The 22,518-nt window shown below is 42.4% G+C and overlaps 2 pseudogenes; one reads left to right on the forward strand and one right to left on the reverse strand.

Moving 5' to 3' along the window:
* Window positions 1-3,388: 3,388 nt before the first annotated feature.
* Window positions 3,389-11,445, reverse strand: LOC132223436 (uncharacterized; annotated as a pseudogene).
* An 8,525-nt stretch (window positions 11,446-19,970) lies between these two features.
* On the forward strand, window positions 19,971-22,393 carry LOC132223437 (peptidyl-prolyl cis-trans isomerase FKBP1A-like; annotated as a pseudogene).
* Window positions 22,394-22,518: the final 125 nt, after the last annotated feature.

Here is a 22,518-nt window from a genome sequence, read left to right on the forward strand (position 1 = left end):
GCAGGGCTGATCAGAAGGTTGGGGCGCCTTCCCCTGTCACAAACAGAGCAGGGCGGATAGGGAGGTTGTGGCCCCACCCCCTGTCACACACAGAGCCGCAGGGCGATCAGGGGGTTTGGGCGCTGCCCCCTGTCACGCTGATCCCAGTGCCGGGAGGCATATTACCCTTTTATTATATAGGATAGAGGCCTGGTGCATGGGTGGGGCTGGCTGGTTTGCCCTGAAGGGTGTCCTGGACCAGGGTGGGGTCCCCACTGGAGTGCCTGGCCAGCCTGGGTGAGGGGATGATGGCTGTTTGCAGCTGGTCACACACCCTTCAGGGTGGGGGTCCCCACTGGGGTGCCTGGCCAGTCTGGGTAAGGGGATGAGGGCTGTTTTCAGGCTCGCAGGTGACTGAAGCTCCCAACTGCTCCTTTTTTTCTGTTGGTTTTTTTTTTTTTTTTTATTCTGGGCCAGCTTTAGCTCTGGCTCCAGCTCTGAGGCCTCTGCTGCTGAAAACAGGTATCTGGTTTGTTTCGGTTCTATACTCGAAACAATGTATAACTCCAGCTCTGAGATCCCGGCTCGCTGAAAACAGGTTTCTGGGGTTTTGTTTAGCTTCTATATTTATTACAATGTGTCAAACTGCAGGCTCAGAGGCCAGCAAGGCAGACAGGGAACGTTGGTTTCCTCCATCACTGAAGCAAGCAAGCCTCGTGTTCGCTTCAAGCTGCCTGGCTGCCGGCCGCCATCTTGGCTGGCAGTTAATTTGCATATCGCCCTGATTAGCCAATGGGAAGGGTAGCAGACATAAACTAATTACCATGTTTCTCTTTTATTAGATAGGACTAGAATTCCGTTGCACAAAGATTCGTGCAATAGGCCTTCCTTCCCCTGGCTGCCGACACCAATTTTCCTCCAGCACCCGGGACCCAGGCCTTTGGTCTGGCTGCAGCGAAGAAGCCAAGCCTCTTCAGTCTTCAGTCTTCAGTCTTCACTCTGGCCGGAGCCTTCAGTCTTCATTCCATGCCTGCATATGCAAATTAGCCGCTATCTTTGTTGGGTTAATTTGCATAGTCACTCTGATTGGCTGGTGGGCATAGCAGAGTGACACCAATTTGCATGTTTCTCTTTTATTAGTGTAGATAGATGTCTCATTCTAATAATGGTAGGTTCAATAATAGGATACACAAAGCCATTAAAAAAGATTCAACATTTATTGAATCCTTACTCTATGAAAGATACTATGCTAAGCATCAGGGGAAGAATAATGTACTGGGGAAAACTGAATAATAAAATTATAACTTCTCTTTTGATAAACTTATTTTTAATATATTTTTATTGATTTCAGAGAGGAAGGAAGAGGGAAAGATAGAAATATCAATGATAGAAATATCAATAGAGAATCATTGATTGGCTGCCTCCTGCATGCCCCCTACTGGGAATGAGCCTGAAACCCAGGCATGTGCCCTTGACCAGAATCGAACCCAGGACCTTCACTCCACAGGCTGATGCTTATCCACTGAGCCAAACCAGCTAGGGCTCTTTTGATAAACTTTTAAAATTAGTTTGACATTTTTATTTTTTCCAGCTTGATTGAAGTATAATTGACAAAAATATATTTAAAGTGTACAACATGATGATTTGACATATGAATACATTGTAAAATCATTACCACAATCAAGTTCATTAATGTAACCATCACCTCACATAGTTACCGTTTTTATATGTGTGTGTGGCAAGAACACTTAAGATCTCATCAATTTCAAGTATAAAATATGGTAATATTAACTATAGTCATTAAGCTGTATGTTATATCCTCAGAACTTTATTCATCTTATAATTAACCAACCTCTCCACATTTCTCCCACATCCATACCCCTGGCAACCACCATTATACTCTATGGTTCTATGAGTTCAGCTTTTTTTTAGATTCCACATATAAGTGAGATCATAGAGTATTTGTCTTACTTTGTCTGGGCTTATTTCCCTTAGATAATGTTTACCAAGTTCATTTATGCTGTTGCAAAGGGCACGGTTTTCTTTTTTATGGCTGAATAATATTTCATTGCATGTGTGTGCATGTATCATATCTTCTTTATCTATTTATCAATTAGAGAACCGGTGCATGAAATTCATGTACTCAGGGGGGTCCCTCAGCCCGGCCTGCACCCTCTTTGGCATTGTTCTGTGCACAGAGGAGGCAGCGCTGAGAGACTGAGGCAGTCCGGGAGCCCTCAGGGGATGTCTGACTGCCAGCTTAGGCCCGCTCCCTGCCACTGACGCTGCACTTGCCAGCCGTGAGCCTGGCTTCTGGCTGAGCGGTGTGCCCCTGGTGGGAACACACTGACCATCAGGGGGCAGCTCCTGCTGGGTGGGGGTCTGAGGCATTATGTACACTCTGTCTTAAAATTCTGCTGCTGAATATTCTGGATAAAGAAGTATCCAGCAACCTTGTCCTGTCAGGCTTGGAGACTGAAGCCTCAGGCTCTCTTGCTCAGAGTAAAATGGCCCTTTTCTTTCTTTCTTTCTTTTTCTTTCTTTCTTTCTTTCTTTCTTTCTTTCTTTCTTTCTTTCTTTCTTTCAACATTTCTCTTTTCTTTCTCATCACATACACAACCTTCACAAATTTCACACTTTCAAATCAGCCTTCAAACCTTCTTTCTGTGTCCTTCAAAAATCCATAACCATGCCCCAGACCTTCCATTAAGTATTTCTACTCTAATATTCTTTCTTTCTGTCATACCTTCAGCAACTTGTGTAGCCCTTTTCTTTTTTAAAAAATTTATTGTCTAAAGTTATACATATGTCTCCTTTTCCCACGCTTTTTTTTTTCTTATCTGGTGGCCCAGGGTTATTTTTAGAGCCCTCTTAGCCTTGGTATCCCCACATATGTTTTGAAAATTGTGACCTATGCACTTATTTTTCTGCATGAAGGAGCTAGTTGAGGTCATAGATGGGTACCAGTTGGCTCCTGTGCTATAAATTCTTCCTTGCCACTCACAGTAAGTGGCAATATCTTGGTAACAGGCAGGATTATAGTCAGCGATATTCTGGGTCTGGCCCTCCTTAAAACATGAGCATTCTCTTCTGGGTTTGTCGCTGGGACCCGACCTCCAATGGCCAGCTAAGATACCAGGCAAGAAGGGGAGGGCAATTAGTGACAGTAAAAGAACCAGTCTCATCTTGGTCAGGGACAGCAATAAATTCCTTTGCCGTGTACGAGGTAGTAATTTATAGTGTTTCTGTGTCCCAGCAGAGGCAGAAGAGTTCTCCTCCTGGTACTAGTCTAGAGTTCTGGCAACACTCATAAAAAGACAAAATAAGAATTATTAGAAAGATAAAAACAATGATTATCCAGAAATACCAGAGTATATTACTTTTAGGGGGGGGAGATAAGAAAGAAATATTAGTGTAAGGCAGAATTCAGCAGGATGTTATCTGAATTCCTTGGAACAAGTTGGTCAGCCAAGTCTGCCATTTTCTTGAGGGTGGTCTGCAGGGGGTGTTTCTCGTCGGAGGTCACCTTCCATTCAGGCTGGGTGTCACTTGGCTTGTGGACTGCTTTCACCTGGGAGTTGTGGATCCAGGTGTTCAATCCTGCAACCTTGAGAGCTGTGAGGGTGATTAGTATGACTGGATAGGGTGCCTTCCAAGTTGGCTTAAGGGTCTACTTTTTCCAATCCTTTACCCAAACCTGGTCTCCAGGTTTATGAGGGTGCATAGCCATTCCTAAAGAGATGGGCAATTGGTCAGTAATCCATCTGTGGACTTCAAAGGTAGTTTTCCCAAGTCCTTGTAATTGCTTCTGGATTTCTAAGTTTCCTATTTCCCCCAAATCTCCCTTTGGCTGAATTAAGGGAGGGGGTCTGCCATATAGAATTTCAAAGGGAGAGAAACCTACCCTGGCCTTCGGGGCACATTGTACCTACAGGAGTACAAGAGGCAAGATATCTGTCCAGGGTAAGGTTGTCTCTTGACATAGCTTAGCCATAGCCTGCTTGAGAGTCCGGTTCATGCACTCTACTTTCCCTGAGCTCTGGGGTCTGTAAGCTGTATATAACTTCTATTTAATTCCTAAGACCTTAGCTACTTGTTTACCACTTTGGCTACAAAGGCTGGGCCATTATCTGATCCTATGGTTAGAGGCATTCCATACCACAGAATTATGTCCTTCAGCAATGCCTTAGTGACTTCTCTTGCCTTCTCTGTGCGAGTAGGATATGCCTCGACCCGGGCTGAAAAAGTACAGATGAAGACTGAAAGATATTTATTCCCTCTGCTATGACCTATTTCTGTAAGATCTACCTCTAGGTCCTCAAAGGGAGCTTGCCCACAGCGCTGTACTCTCATCAGTCCTACAGGACCCTGTTTGGCATTGTTCTGTGCACAGAGGAGGCAGCGCTGAGAGACTGAGGCACATGAGGAGGAAAGATGGGCAATTAGATAGTATCTGCCTGACAAAGCCTCTAGGGAAGTCTTCCCTAAATGAGTAAGTTCATGCTGCTGGAGGTCTACCTTATGGGCTAACTGTTCTGGAACATAGACCCTATGATCTGGAAGTGTCCACCAACCTTCCTTCGTCCTCTTACCCCCTTCTTGCTGGGCCCATTCCTCTTCCTGAAAAGTGTATTTCGGAGGTTCAGGTAATTCGGGGGCCAACATGACCTGCGACAGTGGTACTTGTTCTTTAGCAGCCAACTTGACTGCTGCGTCTTCACAACTGTTTCCTTCTGACACTGAGTCCTTCCCTTTTTGGTGACAAAATCCTGCTGCTCCCAAGAATTCCCGAATCTGCCGCCAGGTGCTGGGGACTGGAATAGCACATACTGCCTGCTTCCTTTCAGTCCCTAGTCTTCGTTTACCTCAGGTGATTCAGAAACCTAGGTACTTGACTTCTCTCTGACAGAATTGTGCCTTTTCCTTGGACATCTGGTAACCTGTTTCAGTTAAGAGTCTCAGAAGGGCTTGCATTCCTTCCCAGCACTGAGCTTGCGTGTAGCTAGTCAGTAGGAGGTTGTCTACATATTGGAGTAGAATGCACCCCAAGTCCTGTCCTGGGAATTTGGACAGATCAGATGCTAGTGCTCTGCTAAAAAGAGTTGGGGAGTTCTTGAACCCTTGTGGCAGTTTGCTCCAGGTGAACTGCTCCTTGGCCCCCGTAGTTGGGTTTTCCACTCAAAGGCAAACAGGGGCTGACTGGAGGGTGCCAACTGAAGGCAGAAAAAAGGCATCTTTCAGATCTAGACATGTAAACCATTCCACCTTTGATGGAATGAGTCCCAGAAGAGTGTAGGGGTTCGACAGTGCCAGTGCAGGGTTATAACAGCCTCATTAACAGCCCACAGGTCCTGTACTGGGTGGTAATGATTAGTCCCAGGCTTTCTGATGGTCAAGAGCGGGTGTTCCACGGAGACTGACACCGTTTAAGAAGTCCCCACTGAAGCAGCTGGTCTAAGTGGACCTGGATTCTTAGGCATGCATCCCTTGGAATCTGATATTGGCAGATTTTGATAGGCTGTGCCCCAGGCTTCAAGTCAATTAGTACTGGGGCATGGTCCTTGGCCAGGCCAGGAGGATTTCCTTCTGCCCAGACCAGTGGGAATTCTTCCTCTAATTCAGGCTCTAATGGTGAGTCCTTTGACTAGGAGGTATAAAGTTTCCATTCCTCCACCCTGGGCACTGCTAAGGACAGGATCATTGGCAAGGTCTCCTCACCTAGGCACAACTGTGCTGAGCCATCTGGGGCAAAGGTGATCTCTGCCCTCATCTTGGCTAAAAGGTCTCCACACATTAGAGGCACTGGACAATCTGGCAAGTACAGGAATTTATGAATAATTTGGTGGCCACCAATGAGGGTGGCAGAATGATCTACAGGTCTGGTTCCTGGAAGCTCCAATAATGGTGGCCTCCTTTCCTGAGAGAGGAGCTTCCTTCTGAGTAACTACTGAGTGCTCAGTCCCTGTATCAAACATAAAGTTCAGTCTGGCCCCCAATTTTCATTCTGATCATGGGCTTGTGGGGTCCCAGTTGGAAAGAGCCGAGTCTGACCTAGTCAGAGTTGACTGCCGCCAGCCCAATGAGATCTGCGGCTGGGTGGGTTGGATGACCCTGACTTCCCTTTCTGGTGATTTGGACATTCATTTTTCCAGTGTCCAGATTCCTTACAATAGGCGCACTGATCCTGCTTAAAGTTTGTCCTCCTTTCCCCTGGCCTGGGTCCTTGTTTCCCTTTCTTATCTGTCTGGGAGCTTGATTCCTTAATCACTGCTGCTATCAAGGTTGCTTTCTTTTTCAGTCTCTCCTCTGCTTCCTCCTTAGCCACCCTGTCTCAGTTGATGAAAACCTTGTTTGCTATTTCTAGCAGCTTGGCTGCGTGCCCCCCCCCCCCCCCACACACACACCCCACCCCCCCCCCCCCCCCCCCCGCAAATCCTTCAAGCTTCTGTAGCTTTCTCCTTATGTCAGGCTGAGCCTGACCTACAAAGGCTGCATTGACCATAGTTTGATTTTCTGGGGCTTCAGGATTAAAAGGAGTGCAGATCTTATATCCCTCACAGAGTCTCTCATAGAAGGCTGCTGGACTTTCATCAGGTTTCTAGAAGACCTCAGAAGTCTTAGCCATATTGGTGAGCTTCTTGGCCCCGGCCCTGAGCCCTTGGAGGAAAGCCAGTAGGTATCTCTCTAGCCTGGCCCTTCCGTCTTCTGAGTTAGGGTCCCATCTAGTTTCCTCATCTTGGAGGGCCTCCCTGGCCCATCTGTCTGTGTCTAATATCCCTGCCAGGGCCTGAGTCTGGAGCCATTTCTGAGCTTCCGTTATTATTCCCATGCACTCCTCAGTGTTAAAAAGCATGAGAAGGAGTTGCTTGCAGTCAACCCAGGTGGGCTTATGGGTCTGGAAATTGACTCTAGGAGGTCTACCATGGCCTGAGGTTTTTCAGAATAGGAGTGTGATGTTTCCAATTCAGGAGATTAGTGGTGGTAAAAGGCTGATAGTAAAAGGCCAATCCCCCCTCTTATAGGATCCCATCTTCTCCAAGCACTTGGGGACCCCAAGTCTCCCAGAGAGGCATCTGGAAAGCTGGGGGTGGCCTGGGTCTCCGATCAGCTGAACACAAGTGCCATCCAGCTGGCTCTGGAGAGTCCGGTTGCGGAGAGACGGAAGGAGGTGATGTATCTAAGCTTCCTTAACAGGGCAAAGGAACTCTGGGTGCCACTTGAGGCACATATGGAGGTGGTAAAACTGGCAGCTTTTCTCAGGGGGTTCCGCTTCTCTTCTCCTAACTGTCTCTTTTCTCCTGCCTGCCTCTTTTCTCCTGCCACTAAAACTTTACTCTGTCTCTTCTTACACACACATAGCCGGATTCAAGGTGGCTTGAGCGGAGCTATTTCCAGCTACTGACTGATGTAGGGGAGCTGGTCGGGATGACTTGGGTCTCCTGTTATAACTCTGTAAACATTCCTGATTGGGGGACATCCAATGTGCCCTCTGCTGGCCATCCTACCCCAAAAGATGGCCAGTCTATTTTACACATCTTTCTTAACTTCCAGGGAACTTACTTCACCCCATAGTCCCCAGTAAAACCTTTCTTAAAATTCTTTAACATGCATTCTAAAACAGTAGGTTTGGAGGAACTACTTTCCATATTTCCAGTTACATTGTGTAATCCCTTCCAGTTAACGAGACACAGGACAAACACAAGGTAGCTTTCGCTTCACACAGGCTCTTACATTCAAATTCACACACCAGTCAGTCTAAGTTTTGACTTCCACCCATGGAAAGTCCCTGAACTGAGGCAAATATTTTGCCTAAGTGGTGATCAGCCACTTTTTCTGTCCCGAAAGACAAGCCTGAGCTCGAACTGGTTCCCCTGGGGGAAAACTCACTGGTCAGATGTCTGGTTCCAGTAAGGGCTTTTCTGTCCTCCTTGGAGTCCACTGGGGTACAAGTGTGGGTCTGGTCATCTGGGCCCAGTGAATACTGGAATCCAGCAAATCACTGGAGGTGCACCTTTCCCGTCTCCAGGAGGGCCTGGGTGAATGGAACTGGCTGTTGGCCTTTACCAGCGGTGCCCTAAGTGGGCAGCACAACTGATATTTTCCCAGCCAATGCACCAAATTAATGTTGTAAATAAGCTGCCAGGCAACACGGGAGAATTAATCAGCCAGGCACTCAGAGGGTATTCAGAAAAGTAGCCTTTATTGCAGATTGCGCTAGCGCCGTGACTCAGGGGAGTCAGTCCCCAAATCCTGAGTGATGAATATGGACGAAGCTTTTCCTTTATACCCTTTAGTTCCTTTGTCCCCCAAATATGGATCAGGCTTCCAGACCCTTTGCAGCCCCCCATGAGTTGGGATGGGGGAAGTGAGACCACACCCAGAGGCCTGCCAGCACTGGTGCCAGCCCCTCTGGGGATTGTATATGGTTCATGGTTCATGGCCTCTGTACAATGGGACTATTCCAGGAAACAGGTTCTGCAAGGCAGGACAGGCATCACAGATAATGGAGCTTGATAAGAATGGAGTTTATCGCCAAGCAAGAGTGTGCATCAGAAGGCAGAAGGCAGGTTACTGGCACAGATTCAGGTAGCTATCTCTCCAAATGTCTTATTTTCCCCTTCAATAAGAAAGTGAAACAGCCTTATTGCTAATATGGAGGGTAAAATGGTATCAAACAGCATCACCTGCTACAGAGAAATAGTTTGTGAAAGGAAGAGTCCATCGAAATGCAAATTTCATTGTTCTCTTACTTTAAGAAATTGCCACAGCCACCACAACTTCAACAATCACCACCCTGATCAATCAGCAGCCATCAATATTGAGGCAAGACCCTCCACCATCAAAAATATTATAACTTAAAAAAAATATATTATAACTTGCTAAAGGCTCAGATGATGGTTAACATTTTTTAGCAATAAGCTATTCTAAATTAAGGTATGTAAATACTATTGCACACTTAATAGACTACAATATAGAGTAAACATAACATATGCATTGGGAAACCAAAAAATTGTCACTCTCTTTATTACGATATTCACTTTTTTGTGGTAATCTGGAACCAGACCCACAATATCTCCACGGTATGCCTGTATATGGTTTGCAAATATTTTTTCACATGCCACTGGTTGCCTTTTCATTTTGTTGATTGTTTCCTTTTCTATGTGGAAGCTTTTTAGTTTGATATAGTCCCACTTGTCTAATTTTACTTTTGTTGACTACTTTCTTGGTGTCATATCCAAAAAATCATCACCAAGATCAAAGTCAAGGAGCTTTCCCCCCATGTTTTCTGAAAAATAAAAATGTAAATGAAATTTAGCACACATATAGAAAATGGCACATATCTAAAGTGGCCACTCAATGAATTGTCAGAAAGGGAAAACACATGAGTAATCAGCACCCAGAACATTACTAGTACTCCCAAGGTACCCGTCCTCCGTGCCCCCTTTCAGCCACTTACTCTCCTCCTCAGGAAATCTTGACTTTTGTTTTTATCTGTATTATGGTCTTTCCTATACTCTTTTTTAGTTTACCTTGTGTGTTTTTTTCAAGATTTTTTAGTCAAAAAATTAATTCTTGTATTTTTTTTTAATATAGGCTTTAAGGGTTATGAATTTTCCTCTGAGTATTTAAATGTATCCCATAGATTCTGATATGGAGTGTTTTCATTACCATTATTTTTTCAGAAAATGTATAACTTCTGATTCTTCCCCCTATTAACCGACTTGTTTAATATAGGTGTGTGGTTTTTTGTTCTGTTTTTATTTCCAGATGGTAGGTGTTTTTTGTTTGTTTGTTTCATTTTAAAATTCAAGCTTTATTCCATTTAGAACCCTGACATTTTATAACATAGATTTGTTCTGCCTATTTTTTTTTAACTTTATATAAATGGAATCCTGCTATTTCCCCTTTTGGAACTGCAAACCATTTCTCTTTTCAATAATAATTTAAAAAGACAATATACTCTTAAAATACCAAGCTCTTCTGACCTAGAATTGAAAATGCTTCTACCATAATTTCAATAATCCTAGTAGCTATTGAGGTTAAGCCTGTTAGAGTGCAAATATCACTATTTCTATTAGATTGGGGGGACACAAAACCCCAGCCAAAAGGTTGGGAAATTTTGAAAATGTGTCCCAATTGTCTTCCCAAAAGTACCCTTTCTATCATTAGCAAGCTGGAAGGCAAACTAACAGAAAGTAAGAATGTAATGCTATTTTTTTCCAGATGTTATTTCAATGTATTTCACTTTCCAACTTCACAAAGGACATATTCAGAGTATTTCAAATTAAATACTCTTTCATAGCCTTCATAACAAGCAAGTCATGACCAGAAAACTAGGTTTTTGTACCATCTAGTGGTGTATCCAAATATAGCTGACATGTAAATATTTTTTAAGTTAATGGTTCTTTAAGAGGCTCTTTAAGGGCTCAGGTCATTGTTGATTGTTCTATATGTAGATTATAGGTGCAAGGAAATATTAAACTTCACTCAACTATTATTATGAGCTCCGTGCCTTGATTCCACATTTTGTCATGAATACAATAGATTCATGTCTGCAATCTAAAGATTCTAGGTCTGCATTGACAATAAGTGTAAGGGCAAACAACAAACTTACACTGTTGAAGCAAAGAACATAATATGTTCATCACCTCTCTCCCACTTTCTTTTTTTTTTAATTTCTTGGACTTTGTTTAAAAGTTCCCAGAACTTTCCAAGAGTTGTTTTATTTATTTCAAATGTGGAAAAAGCACATACTTTGAATTTACCATCTTAACCATTTTAAGTGTATAGTTCAGTAATATTGATTATATTCACATTGTTGTACAGCAGATTTCTAGAGGAAGTGAGGAAAGGGCAGTGGGGGTGTTGCTTCTTTCTTTTTCTTTTTTATTAGTACAGAGGTCTTTTTTTTTTAATGCCATGAATTCATAAGGAGTGGGTTCCAGTAGCTCAGGCTTCTTTCCATTGGTTCTCACAGTGTGCTGCTCTGGGTGGAGCAGGCTAACTCTTCAATTGCACCCAGGTACCTTTCTCTTTGGCTTCCTTCTGTTTCTAATCATTTTTCTCCACACGTTTCAGGAAGCTATTTCAGCTCTTAGAATGCTTAATATGCTCAATACGTACATTAATTCTCTTGGCAAGAATCTTGCCCTTAACTTGCTTGTTCACAATGCCCACTGCATGCTGGATGACATTGTAGACTCTTCCAGTTTTGCCATGGTAACATTTGTGGGGCATTCCTTTTTGAACAGTGCCCATTCCCTTGATGTCCACAATATCACCTTTCTTGTATATTTGCATTTATGTGGCCAAAGGAACAAGTCCATGTTTTCTAAAAGACCTAGAGAACACGTAGTGGGTGCCTCTCCTCTTTCCCTTTGTGTTATTTTGGCGAATTACTGGAAAATGGTGGTTCCAGCCAAAGAAAAGTGGGAGATAGTGTTTCTTATCCTCAGAGACTCCCATTCAGTAAGCCTAGGGCAGAACTGAGGAGTATCCATTTTCACCAAGCTCCCCAGCTGATAATGATGCATCCAGGGGGCCTTTTGGGAATCATTGATATAGGTACATCACATAGGCTGCAGAAGTAGCCATCTTCTGTTTATGTAGACAGCCAATTGCTGGCCTGGTAAGTGATTTAAGATGTGGCTGGGATGACCTGGGGCTCCAATCTGGCACCAACCTTAACTATATGTCCGTGTGACATTGTCAATTAACCTCACTAATCTGACTCCCCAACCTATCTTTTCAGCTTGATTATCTTTTTTTTTTCCAGCTTGATTTTCAACTGCTTGTTGACCTGAATGCTCCACTCCAGCGGGACTAGTCTAATTATCATCTATTCCATGAGTCTTGAGATTTCCTTTTGTGTCTGCCCTTAAAATACTGCTATATGTTTGTCAGCTGGGTCCTCCAGGAAGCAAGCACTGAGAGTTAGGGGTATGAGAGGTATGGAAGCTTGGTGGGTAACACCTATGAAAGATAAAATGGGGAGGAAGCAGAATTGAGCAGGGGGGGAAAACTCAAACCATGATGCAAATCTGAGAAAGTCTCAAACAATTCAACATGAAATCTGGATCAAATATTGCCCATTAGAGGAGTACCATGTTGGGCAGAAATGGCTAGGCCTTAGTACACTTATAATGCTGAGTCACTGGCTGGAGCCTCTCCACATAGAGCATGGCCTAAGCAGATCCTAAGGTATTACTAATAGATGAAGGCACTTGACTAACTGCACTCCTTGCAGCTGATTGGCAGATCCTTGGCTGCCAGTTTGTCCTATTCTTCAGTTGTCCAGACCCTGTCCTCTTCATTTAGCCCCAGTATGGCAACTGCTGATAGGTCTTGTCATAACTATTATATTTAATTCAAAATATAGGCTATTAGAGCTGGTAATGATGTTAGGGATCATCTCCTATTACAGATAAAGTGTGTGTGTGTGTGTGTGTGTGTGTGTGTGTGTGTGTGTGTGTCTCATTCAAGATGACACAGCTAGCTAGTCAGAGCCAGGACTGGAACTCAGGTGTCCTAACTCTTAGTTCAGATTTTCAGTAGCATTAAGAAAACACTGCTCATTTTGAAAAATAAGTGGAGGGTCAGTTTTCACCTAAAAAAAGTAACTGTAACTACTCCAAATAGTCTCAACTTGACTCCAAGCATGCAGAATCATTAAAATGAAGAAAAAAAATAACAAAACATCGTTGAGAGGATCCTTGAGGCTTAATTTGTCTTAAATTTGCGAAGAAATGGTGATAAAACTGCAATCCTTATGAAAATGCTATATTGCCCAGTTCATTTCTATAATCACCACTAGTCTATAAAAATTCAACAGCATGCTATTTTAAAATCTTACACATTAAAGGAATTTAAATAGCCCATTGCATTATTGCTTCACATTTTGAAAATACAAATGTTTGGCAAAAATTTTCAATTCTGTCAAGCCAGGGAAACAATGATGAAAAGGGCAGAGGTTCTTGTTTATATGGCAGAAAGATAACTATTATATTCTAGTTAGCATTTTTTGTGGAGGAATAATTTTATTTTCAGTGATACTAATTTTTAGAATGGAAATGCTTAAACACAGGTCTCAATTGGATCTGCAAACATTTTATTTGGAATGCTAAAGACAGTCTGCTACCAGAAAAGGAAAATTGTCACCTTTTTTTTCTCTTTTTCAGGACAGGAATTCTTCAAGCATGTGAATCAGCCCATATAAAGCAAGCTTCATTCTTCCAGACTGTAAAGTTCAGAAATGGTGGGCCTGGGGGGTTAGGAGGTGGTGGTAAGGAGTGTGGGGGAGGGGTCCTGCAGATGGTGACTCAGTCTATCAATCCACTTGTCAGTTTCTCAAAACTGTAGAGAAAGATGTAAATGAGGTTTATGTGCTCTAACCCGATTGGGCCCCAACCTTCCTGTCTCAAACTTTGATCATTTTCAATTTTAAAACCTTGATCAATCTTTTAATTCCACATCCCCCTTCAACTAGACTCTCACAGGATTATCAACTAGGTATGTGGATGAAGCCATGTGAGCACACAGGGGCCAGCCTTTGTGTGAAAGGTGGCACACATCTTGTGTGCACTTTTCATTGAAGAGTAAAATGCCCAAGTGGCTCAAAGAAATGCTTTTCAGGTTAGCTTTTTGGAAGTGAGTTGGGAAAGGGAAATAAAGGATGGATATAAAGCCAGAAATCTAAATCTTGGATTTTATTTTTTATTTTTTAAAATACATTTTTATTGATTTCAGAAAGGGAGAGGGAGAGAGATATAGAAACATCAATGGTGAGAGAGAATCATTGATCGGCTGCCTCCTGCATGCTTCCCACTGGGGATAGAGCCCACAACCTGGGCATGTCCCCTGTGACAGGAATCAAACCTGAGACACTTCAGTCTGCAGGCGGATGCTCTATCCACTGAGCCAAGCCGGCCAGGGCTAAATCTTGGATTTTAAGTTGGAGTTGATCTGGGCAGGGATTTACCTATGTATGTCAAGGATCTCTCAGAGACCAAAGACCTTTTCTTTCCTGCTTATTAAAGTGGAAAAATTGATTACTGCTCTCAGCTTTATGCAAGAGCTTCCAGACTGAGTGATCTGTAGGAAAGTGTTATCAGACTACCTGGGCTACATAAGGTGACAGTCTTTATGGAATCACTTCTTTTCCCTAAATAGTATATTAAGAGTTCAATACTGATGGTACATGCTGTCTTCTAATACAGATGAGTCTTTCTAGAGTGAGACAAGATAAGCACACATCTATATAAATTATGTGTAACAAGTGCTAGAATCAGCCTCCACCCTGAATTTTCCCAACCAGAGCATGAATTTTTAAAATATATGGGTTTTTTTTAATTTATTTCACAGAGGAAGGGTGGGAGAGAGAGAGAGAGACATCAATGATGAGAATCATTGATTGGTTGTCTCATGCACACCCCCTATGGGGATTGAGCCTGCAACCAAGGCATGTGCCCTGACCAGGAATAGAACCCTGACCTCCTGGTTCATAGGTCGATGCTAAACCACTGAGACATGCCAGCTGGGCTTGAAGGTAAATAACTTTTGAGAGAAAATGTACTGGGTAATTTTTTACTTTTTAAACTAATCTAGGAAACATGTAACACACTGGAAAAACTGTTCTTGAGACAGAATTACTGTATTACTACCCAAGTCAATGATTCATGCACACAAGAGCTGTGGTCAATAAATATATAGCAGATGGGAGAAAAAATATCTTAGAGTTATTCTGATGTTGATAAGTATTATGTTAGATGCAGTGGTTCTCAACCTTGACTGCACATTAGAATCACCTGGGAATCTTTTTAAAATCCTGATTTCTGGGCCTCATCCTCCAGAAATTCTGTTATCTTTGTTACTAATGTTGTGGCCTCAACCCATAACAAAGAAACAGAATTTCCGGAGGATGAGGCCCAGAAATCAGGATTTTAAAAAGATTCCCAGGTGATTCTAATGTGCAGCTAAGGTTGAGAACCACTGTGTTAGAGAGAAAAGAGCTCTGAGGTCAGACATGTCTTCAGCACTAGCACTACTCCTGGCTATGAGATCTTGGCAAGCCATTTATCAACTCTGACTCTCAGTATCCACATGTACTATGTGAAGATAATAATGCCAATCCCAGGGTTATTGGAAACTTTGCATAAGATCATGGATGTGAAAGAATTTAGAATTAAGTGTAATCCAGCCCAGCTGGTGTTGCTCAGTGGTTGAGCATTGACCTATGAACCAAGAGGTCATGGTTTGATTCCCTGTCAGGGCACATACCTGGGTTTTGGGCTCAATCCCCAGTACAGGCCAAGCAGGAGGCAGCCAATCAATGATTTTCTCTAATCATTGATATTTGTGTTTTTTAAGATTTTTACATATTAAACTTTTTAATAAAGTGGGGCACATCTTTATGTTTTGTAAATGTATCTTTATTGTTGAAAATATTACAATGCCTCCCCTTTTTCCACTGATCCTCTTCACCCTGTACCCACCCCTCCCAGGCCTTCAACACACTATTGTCTGTGTCTATGGGCTATGCACATATGCATATAAATTCCCCCATTAATCTCCCCACACACCCCCCCCCCACTCTGAGATTCATCAGTCTGTTCCATGCTTCTATGTCTCTGGGTCTATTTTGTTCATCATTTTCTATTTTTCTCTCCCTCTCTGAAATCAATAAAAATATATTTTTAAAAAAAGAACAGCACAATTCAGAAAACTGAAGTTTTATTATTTACCCTCTAAGCAGTACACAGGAACAAGTGGAGTGTGAATGGGGAACATTGACTGCAGGGGCTTCCAGGGTTGTCACATGTTAAGTATCAAGCTCACAGTGGACGCAAGGTTGTCTACTACGTTAGAGAGATTAATGAGTTTAGAGAAATTTGTCATTTTACTAGGAACAATCTGCAGGGAGGTCTTGCTGCTATGTCTTGGACCAACCATTTCCTTTCACCTCTAATTCATCTAAGATACTGTGTGTTATTTACATGGGTGGCCCCAAAGGTTCTGTGCTGAAAAAAAGTTAATTTTCCCAGATGTCACTAACAGTGAAAGAGCTAAAGGAAATGTTACGTTGTTTATGTAAATTAGGTTGGCCCCTGTGGAAAGCTGCAAGGTGCCGCCAAGGTCCAAATGAATACCTGTGGAGTATCAGATGCCAGAGTCCTCACCCTCAGACTGAGGGCAGACAGGAACTCATGGAACTGCGGCTAAGAAATGCTTGGGATACAAAACTTACTCTAGGTCCAACTTGGAATGAGGCAGTTTGCTAACTAACTTCAATAAGTTAGTCCTCAGATTTCTCAGCAATTCCAGTAGGAATCACTTTTTTAGAAGTGAGGAGTCCAAATTTCCAAGTGAAACTATTTCATTCATCAGGGTCAGCCTGAGACCTTTTCAGTTTTCTTCTAGACTTTGAGGATGCACAGAATAGACAGCCTCAACCCATTACCTTGCCCACCCCATTTTTTCATTTTGATTTTGGTAAAGGTAGGCGTGAAGCTGATCACAGTCTGGTTAAGGTTGGAAAGCTTAATACTGATCCTGGTATCTCTATTCAATTGGAAAAGTGGGACAACCTCGTAGAATACCCCACAGTCAGTCTTGGTTTGAAAGATCCTTCTGGTAGAGAGTAAGTGTACTATGATTTCTAAGTAGGAGAGCAGTGGTGCAGTGGCAGGGTGGGATGAGCAAGCAGGTGGGACCCATGCTTCCCATCCCTGAATAGCTTTTCTAATGATTTTATGCGCTGGGGAATCACTTAACAAATTTTAAAACCCCTGCCATAGAGCATAGGTGCAAAGGAAGAGAAGTGTACAATTTTAGGGAGAAAGGAAACTTGCTCTAGACTCAGTGCTCTTTAGTGACAAAAAGAGAAAAGGACCGTGTTGTATTTAGATCCTCTGGTTTCACAGTAGAAAATCATGAGCAGGTTTGGAAAAAGGAATTCTTTTCTTTAAACTGAAGTTCAATAAAAGAACAAATCTTTTCTTCTCTCTGGAGACTGGCTTTCTGAAAAACAAGATAAGCATGATGAGAAAGAAGCTGGTTCTGGGGGTTAAATGAATACAGGTTTGAACCTTGACCTCACCACTGCCTAGCTGTGTGACGTTGGGCAAGTTAACCTAAGGGCTATCTGAACTCCACTTACCCCATTTGTTAAATGTGAGTACTAATGATACCTGCCTCTTAAGATTCTGGAAGGATTAAGTGAGTTAAACACATGTAAGGCCCTTAGAACAGTGCTTGGCATATATATATGCTCAGTAAATGTTAGCTACTATTTTGTTAAAGAGGCAATGTCTTTATTTGTAGTAAAGGAATTTGTGGTCACACTACAGCTTGGTCTTGGATAAGACCAAGACTTTTGAAGTCAGAAAAAGTTGACTCTGGCATTTACTCACCTTGACTTTGGGCAAGTTACTTAACCTATGTAAACCTCAATTTTTCTGTTAACTGCATAATAATAGCACTTCCATTACAGGTAGATATTGGTTCTTATTTTGCTTCACTTCTGTGATTCTTGTCATTCTCCTCATCCCTGATGACCTTTTACTTTACTTTACCTCAGTCAGACATTCCCATAGTCACATACTAGACTTTGTCATCATCTACACAGGTGGTACCCTTGTCATCTCAATTTCAAACATCTACTCTCCAACCACCCCTTCCCATTTCATTGGCTTAGTCTTATTACTGCATTTTTACATAATCTAATCCTCCATTCCATCAACATCCACCACCCATTACCCTCCATCTGTCTGTTTCCTTCTTTGTGCAGCTTAGACACAATGGTCCCTTGCGATAATCACTCACTTGTAATACCCTAGACTCCTTTTCCTCTTTCTTGATCCATCATACTCACTTGCCAAAACCTCAACCCTGGCTGAGCCTCACAATTTGCCTTCTGTGTGCATTACACTAATGTAACAACACTGGTGAAAATCACACAACCCAGCTAACTGTTTCCACATGAAACTCATGATCTCAGACTTGAGATTAGCACTCAGAAATCCTGCTCATATCTGGCTACCAGAAGGCTTTCTTTCCCAGTGCCCAATATCACACATTCTCAATCTTAGCTGATGATCTTGCCCCATAGTTGAAGGAGAAAATATAAATCATTTGATTAGTACCTTGTAGATTCCCCACAAACAAGCCTGTAAATATATTTGTACCTATATCTTTATTTTTTTTTTTTGGTACACTTTCAACAGTAGAATGTTCTCTCTTCCTAGCAAATGGCAATGCTTCCTTATGTCCCTTAGATCTCCTCCATGACCTCACCCATGAAGTTATCCTCATTCGCCTCCATCATCGAACTCCTCATCTTTGTTGGATCTTTCCCATTACCATACAAATAGGTTCTAATATTTGCCTTTAAAAAATCCCTCCCTACCCCACTAGTCTCTTTAGCTACTACCTCATTTCTATTTACCCCCTCAATGCTAAACTTCTCTAAGAAGCTGCTGGCACTATTGTATCCCCTTTCTCATCTCCCATTCACTCTTCAACCCACTACAATCTGGTTTCTGTACATATCACATAACAAAAATTGCCCTTAACAAGGTTATCAAAATCTCTGATGCCACATCCAAGAGACATTTATCTACCCTTCTCTAATTTTATCTCTCAGAAGCCTTTGATACAGTTGATCAATCTCTGTTTTGAATTATCTTCTTTTAGTTTTTTTAATACCACACTCTCCTGGTTCTCCTTCTCACACACTTACTGCTCCTTGTCATATCCTTTTTTTGTTTCTTGGGTTCCCAACCTCTAAATATTGGCACATTCCAGAACTGTCTTCTGCCCTTTTTTCTTCTGTATCTACACTCTCTTCCTAGGGGACCATTCAATGGATTTAAATGTCATTTATATACCAAACAATCTCAGAAATTTACTGAGTTCCCTTCTGAACTCCATACTTACATATACAACTATTTAAAAGATACATCCACTTGGGTACTTTATAGGCACCTCAGACATTACAGGGCCACAACACAGTTGTGTCTCCTACAGTCTTCCTCATTTTGATATTATTTGATCCATTTTGTACCACTAATCTACCTACTTGCTCAAACAGTAAACCAAAGAGCTAATCTGGATTCTTCCCTTTTCCTTGCCACTCTCATCCAGAGCATTAGCAAATCCTAAGAGCTAAACCTCCCAAATAGATATCAAATACATATACTTCTATCTCCACTCCTACAATCTAATCCAGGTTATCATCTTCTCATGCTTCTTGCCTCCAAACTGGTCTATTTTCATTCTTGCCTTTCTTCAATCTATCTTCTCTACCACAGCTTTTGTGACCTCATTAAATGGACATTGGATTTAATAAGCGTCTTTCAGGGTTCACCAAATCACTTAGAATATAAAATCCAAATTCTCAAAATGACCCATAAGACCCTCTGCCATCTGGTCCCTGTCTACCTCTCCAGCCTGCTTTTGTGTTACTCTGTTTCTCACTACACTGGCCACACTGATCTTTCACCCATTCCTCTCATACTTCTGGGTCTTTGCAGGGGGCAGCTTACTCAAGCTTCCTCCATCTCTACCCCAACTCTTCCTAAAGCTGGCTCCTTCACTTCTTTCAGGCCTCTGTTCACATGTCACCTCCTCCAAGAAGTCTTCTTTGACCACTTTATCCAAAGTTGGCCCCCATCTTTCCCTATTTCAACATCTTGTATGTTCCTTCACCGCATTTAGTCATAACTTACAAATTTGTTATTTTTCCTTTTATTGGTTGAGGGGTTGCCTTTCCCACTAGACTCTATAAGGAGAGAGACCAAGACAGTTTTATTCATATATAGTCTGGCAAATAGCAATACCAATGCTATTATTATCTGTGGACATAGAAGCTATATACATCGTGTTATTTCTACAAATGAAAAAAATAAAATTCACTAAAAATTTTGGCACCAAAGTTTTTAAATCACCTTGAGAAAATCTGACTACCCTTCTGGCTGATTGCTCTTCTGTTCCACATGGTCACTGCTTCTGAGGTACCTGACAGCCCACATGTGGGGACTAAGCCATTTTGGAAGGACAGGAGGAGACTGCCTTCCTTCTTTTGACAAAAATTTATCTGGGGCCTCACATAGGAAATCTTTCAGAACAACCAAAATTCCTCCTGAAAGGTTCATCCAGTTCACTTTGAAATCAAGTTAATATAAAATATATATAATCAAACATACAGAGGCAACTGAGTTCCACGCCAAATATATCAAACCAAAAAGTGAGGGTGCAGAGTCTGCATTTCACAAACTCGCTCCCTGTGGTTCTCACCATCAGGCAAGACTGGGAGACTGACTAAGCGCATGCATCATGGGCTTTCTGTGTTCCCTGATCCTTTTATTCAGAGCCCTAAGTTGCCCCCTTCACAGTTGTCATGCTCTTCTGCCTCTCTCTGCTCAGAGCCAAAGTGGCAGAATAGTCACCTCTCCTTAACCACTCTCCACATGAAAGCTCATTCTCTGCCCCTTTCCTAAGGTAATATTGCTCCTTTGAATGCTTTCCAAGCCTTTTACATCCCTCTGCTTATTCTAGGATAGTGTCCTGGCCACAGATAGACAGTGAACCCATGTACAGTAAAACAATCTTACCAGTTGCTAATTTTTACTGTTGACATACTTGATTTAAGTTGGAATTCTTTTTTATTATTTATTTATTGCAATTTATGATTTTGATCATATTTTGACACTGTGAAAGCAGAGATACCTCTGCTGCTTGCTGTGATATTAAAGCAAGTCTTTTCACCTGTTTGAAACTCAGTCTTTTCATCTATAAAATGGGAATATTTATTCATTTGTTCAATCCCTATTTACTGAAAACCTAATGTGTAAAGTGCCTAAGATACACTCATATGCCTATCATGAGGTTATTGTGAGGATTGAGCAGGATGGTGTGTGGGGTATCTGTCTCATAGTCACTACCCATACATGTTATTATTTTTGGCCTAGAACAATTTAACATCTCAAGTTTTCAATAATTCTAAGGCTTACAATTTAATATAATTTAAAAATGTATAAATGATTAACAAGTATTTAGGAGACTTTATAATCCTGACTTCATTAATTAGAAGCCCAGCAGAGCTAACTCCCTTGGGCAGAGACTGATACAAAACCTGACTCAGTCATGCTAAGGCTCTTGAACTAGCCCTAAATCCATCTCCTCATTTGGGCATGTACAATTAATCACTCAGGGTGGTTTGTGGCTTGTTTATTTGTTACTCTCAAACAAGGGCTTCAAACAAAATAATTTGAACTACATTGGCAGATATATTTGTACCATTTCCCTTATCAATGTTTTTATTGTTTCCAGCATTCACTCATTCATAAAATATGCATTGACCTCTGTGCTAGGCAATATTGCAGGTGCTGGCAATGTGGATATGGCGGCACACCCCTCAAAGTCTCTGCCCTCAAGGAACTGACATTCTAGTACGGCCTATATGTTGCCCCCCGCCTCCCCATCTACTTTACATTAGACTGTAAAGTGCCTGAGATCAGGTGCCATGGTGGTAGCTGTTCCTTTTGTTCCTCTCAAACACAGCATGAAGCACAGCTTTTGGCATACAAGATGCTGTGTGTGTTGTGTTGTGTGTGTGTGTGTGTGTGTGTGTGTGTGTGTGTGTGTGTGTGTGTGTGTTTCGTGGCTTACTATGGCTAATTTACATTAGGATATAAATTCAAATCGTTTACATATATTATCATTTTATCTTCACAGAAACCCTGAGGTGGGCACTATTTTAATCCTCATTTTACAAAGAAGGCAACTGAGGTATGGAGAGGTTAAGAAATGGAACCAAGTTCCTGAAATAGTAAGTAATAAAGCCACATTTGAACCCAGGCCATGAAGATCTTCATGTTGAGGCATCGCGCACAGGGAGGAGGCAAAGCCTCAGTCTCCAGGTCTGCTCTCAGTCCAGCCGCTGACGTCAATTGCACTAATCACTCAACCCGCGCCTGCCACCGCAGCCCGCCCGCTGCTATGGGAGTGCAGATGGAGAGGGGCGCACCTTCCCAAAGCATGGCCAGATCTGCCTCCTGCACTACGTGGGACTGCTTGAAGATGGAAAGAAATTTGATTCCTCCCAGGACAGAAACAAGCCCTTTAAGTTTATGCTAGGCAGGCAGGAGGTGATCCAAGGCTGGGAAGAAGTTGCCCACATGAGTGTGGGTCAGAGAGCCAAACGCTCTCCCCAGACTATGCCTATGGTGCCACTGGGCACCAAGGCATCATTCCACCCAATGCCACTCTCTTTGACGTAGAACTTCTAAAACTGGAATGACAGGAATGGCTTACTCCCTGAGCTCCCTGTGCTTGGATGTGCCATGGAGGGATCTGGCGCCCCCAACGCGCACACGCGAATCTGTGCAGAGCTTTTCCTGATGTTCCACTACACTTTTGTATAAACATCTGCTCCGACTGAATGTGTTCTGTCACCCAGCTTTGCTCTTCCCCTTTCTCTTCATATGTGTGTTGACCTAAATTACTTGCCATAAACCTCAAGTTACTCTTTTTTGTTTTGGG

The sequence above is a fragment of the Myotis daubentonii genome, chromosome X (assembly GCF_963259705.1).
Source record: "Myotis daubentonii chromosome X, mMyoDau2.1, whole genome shotgun sequence".
NCBI classification, from domain to species: Eukaryota; Metazoa; Chordata; class Mammalia; order Chiroptera; family Vespertilionidae; genus Myotis; species Myotis daubentonii.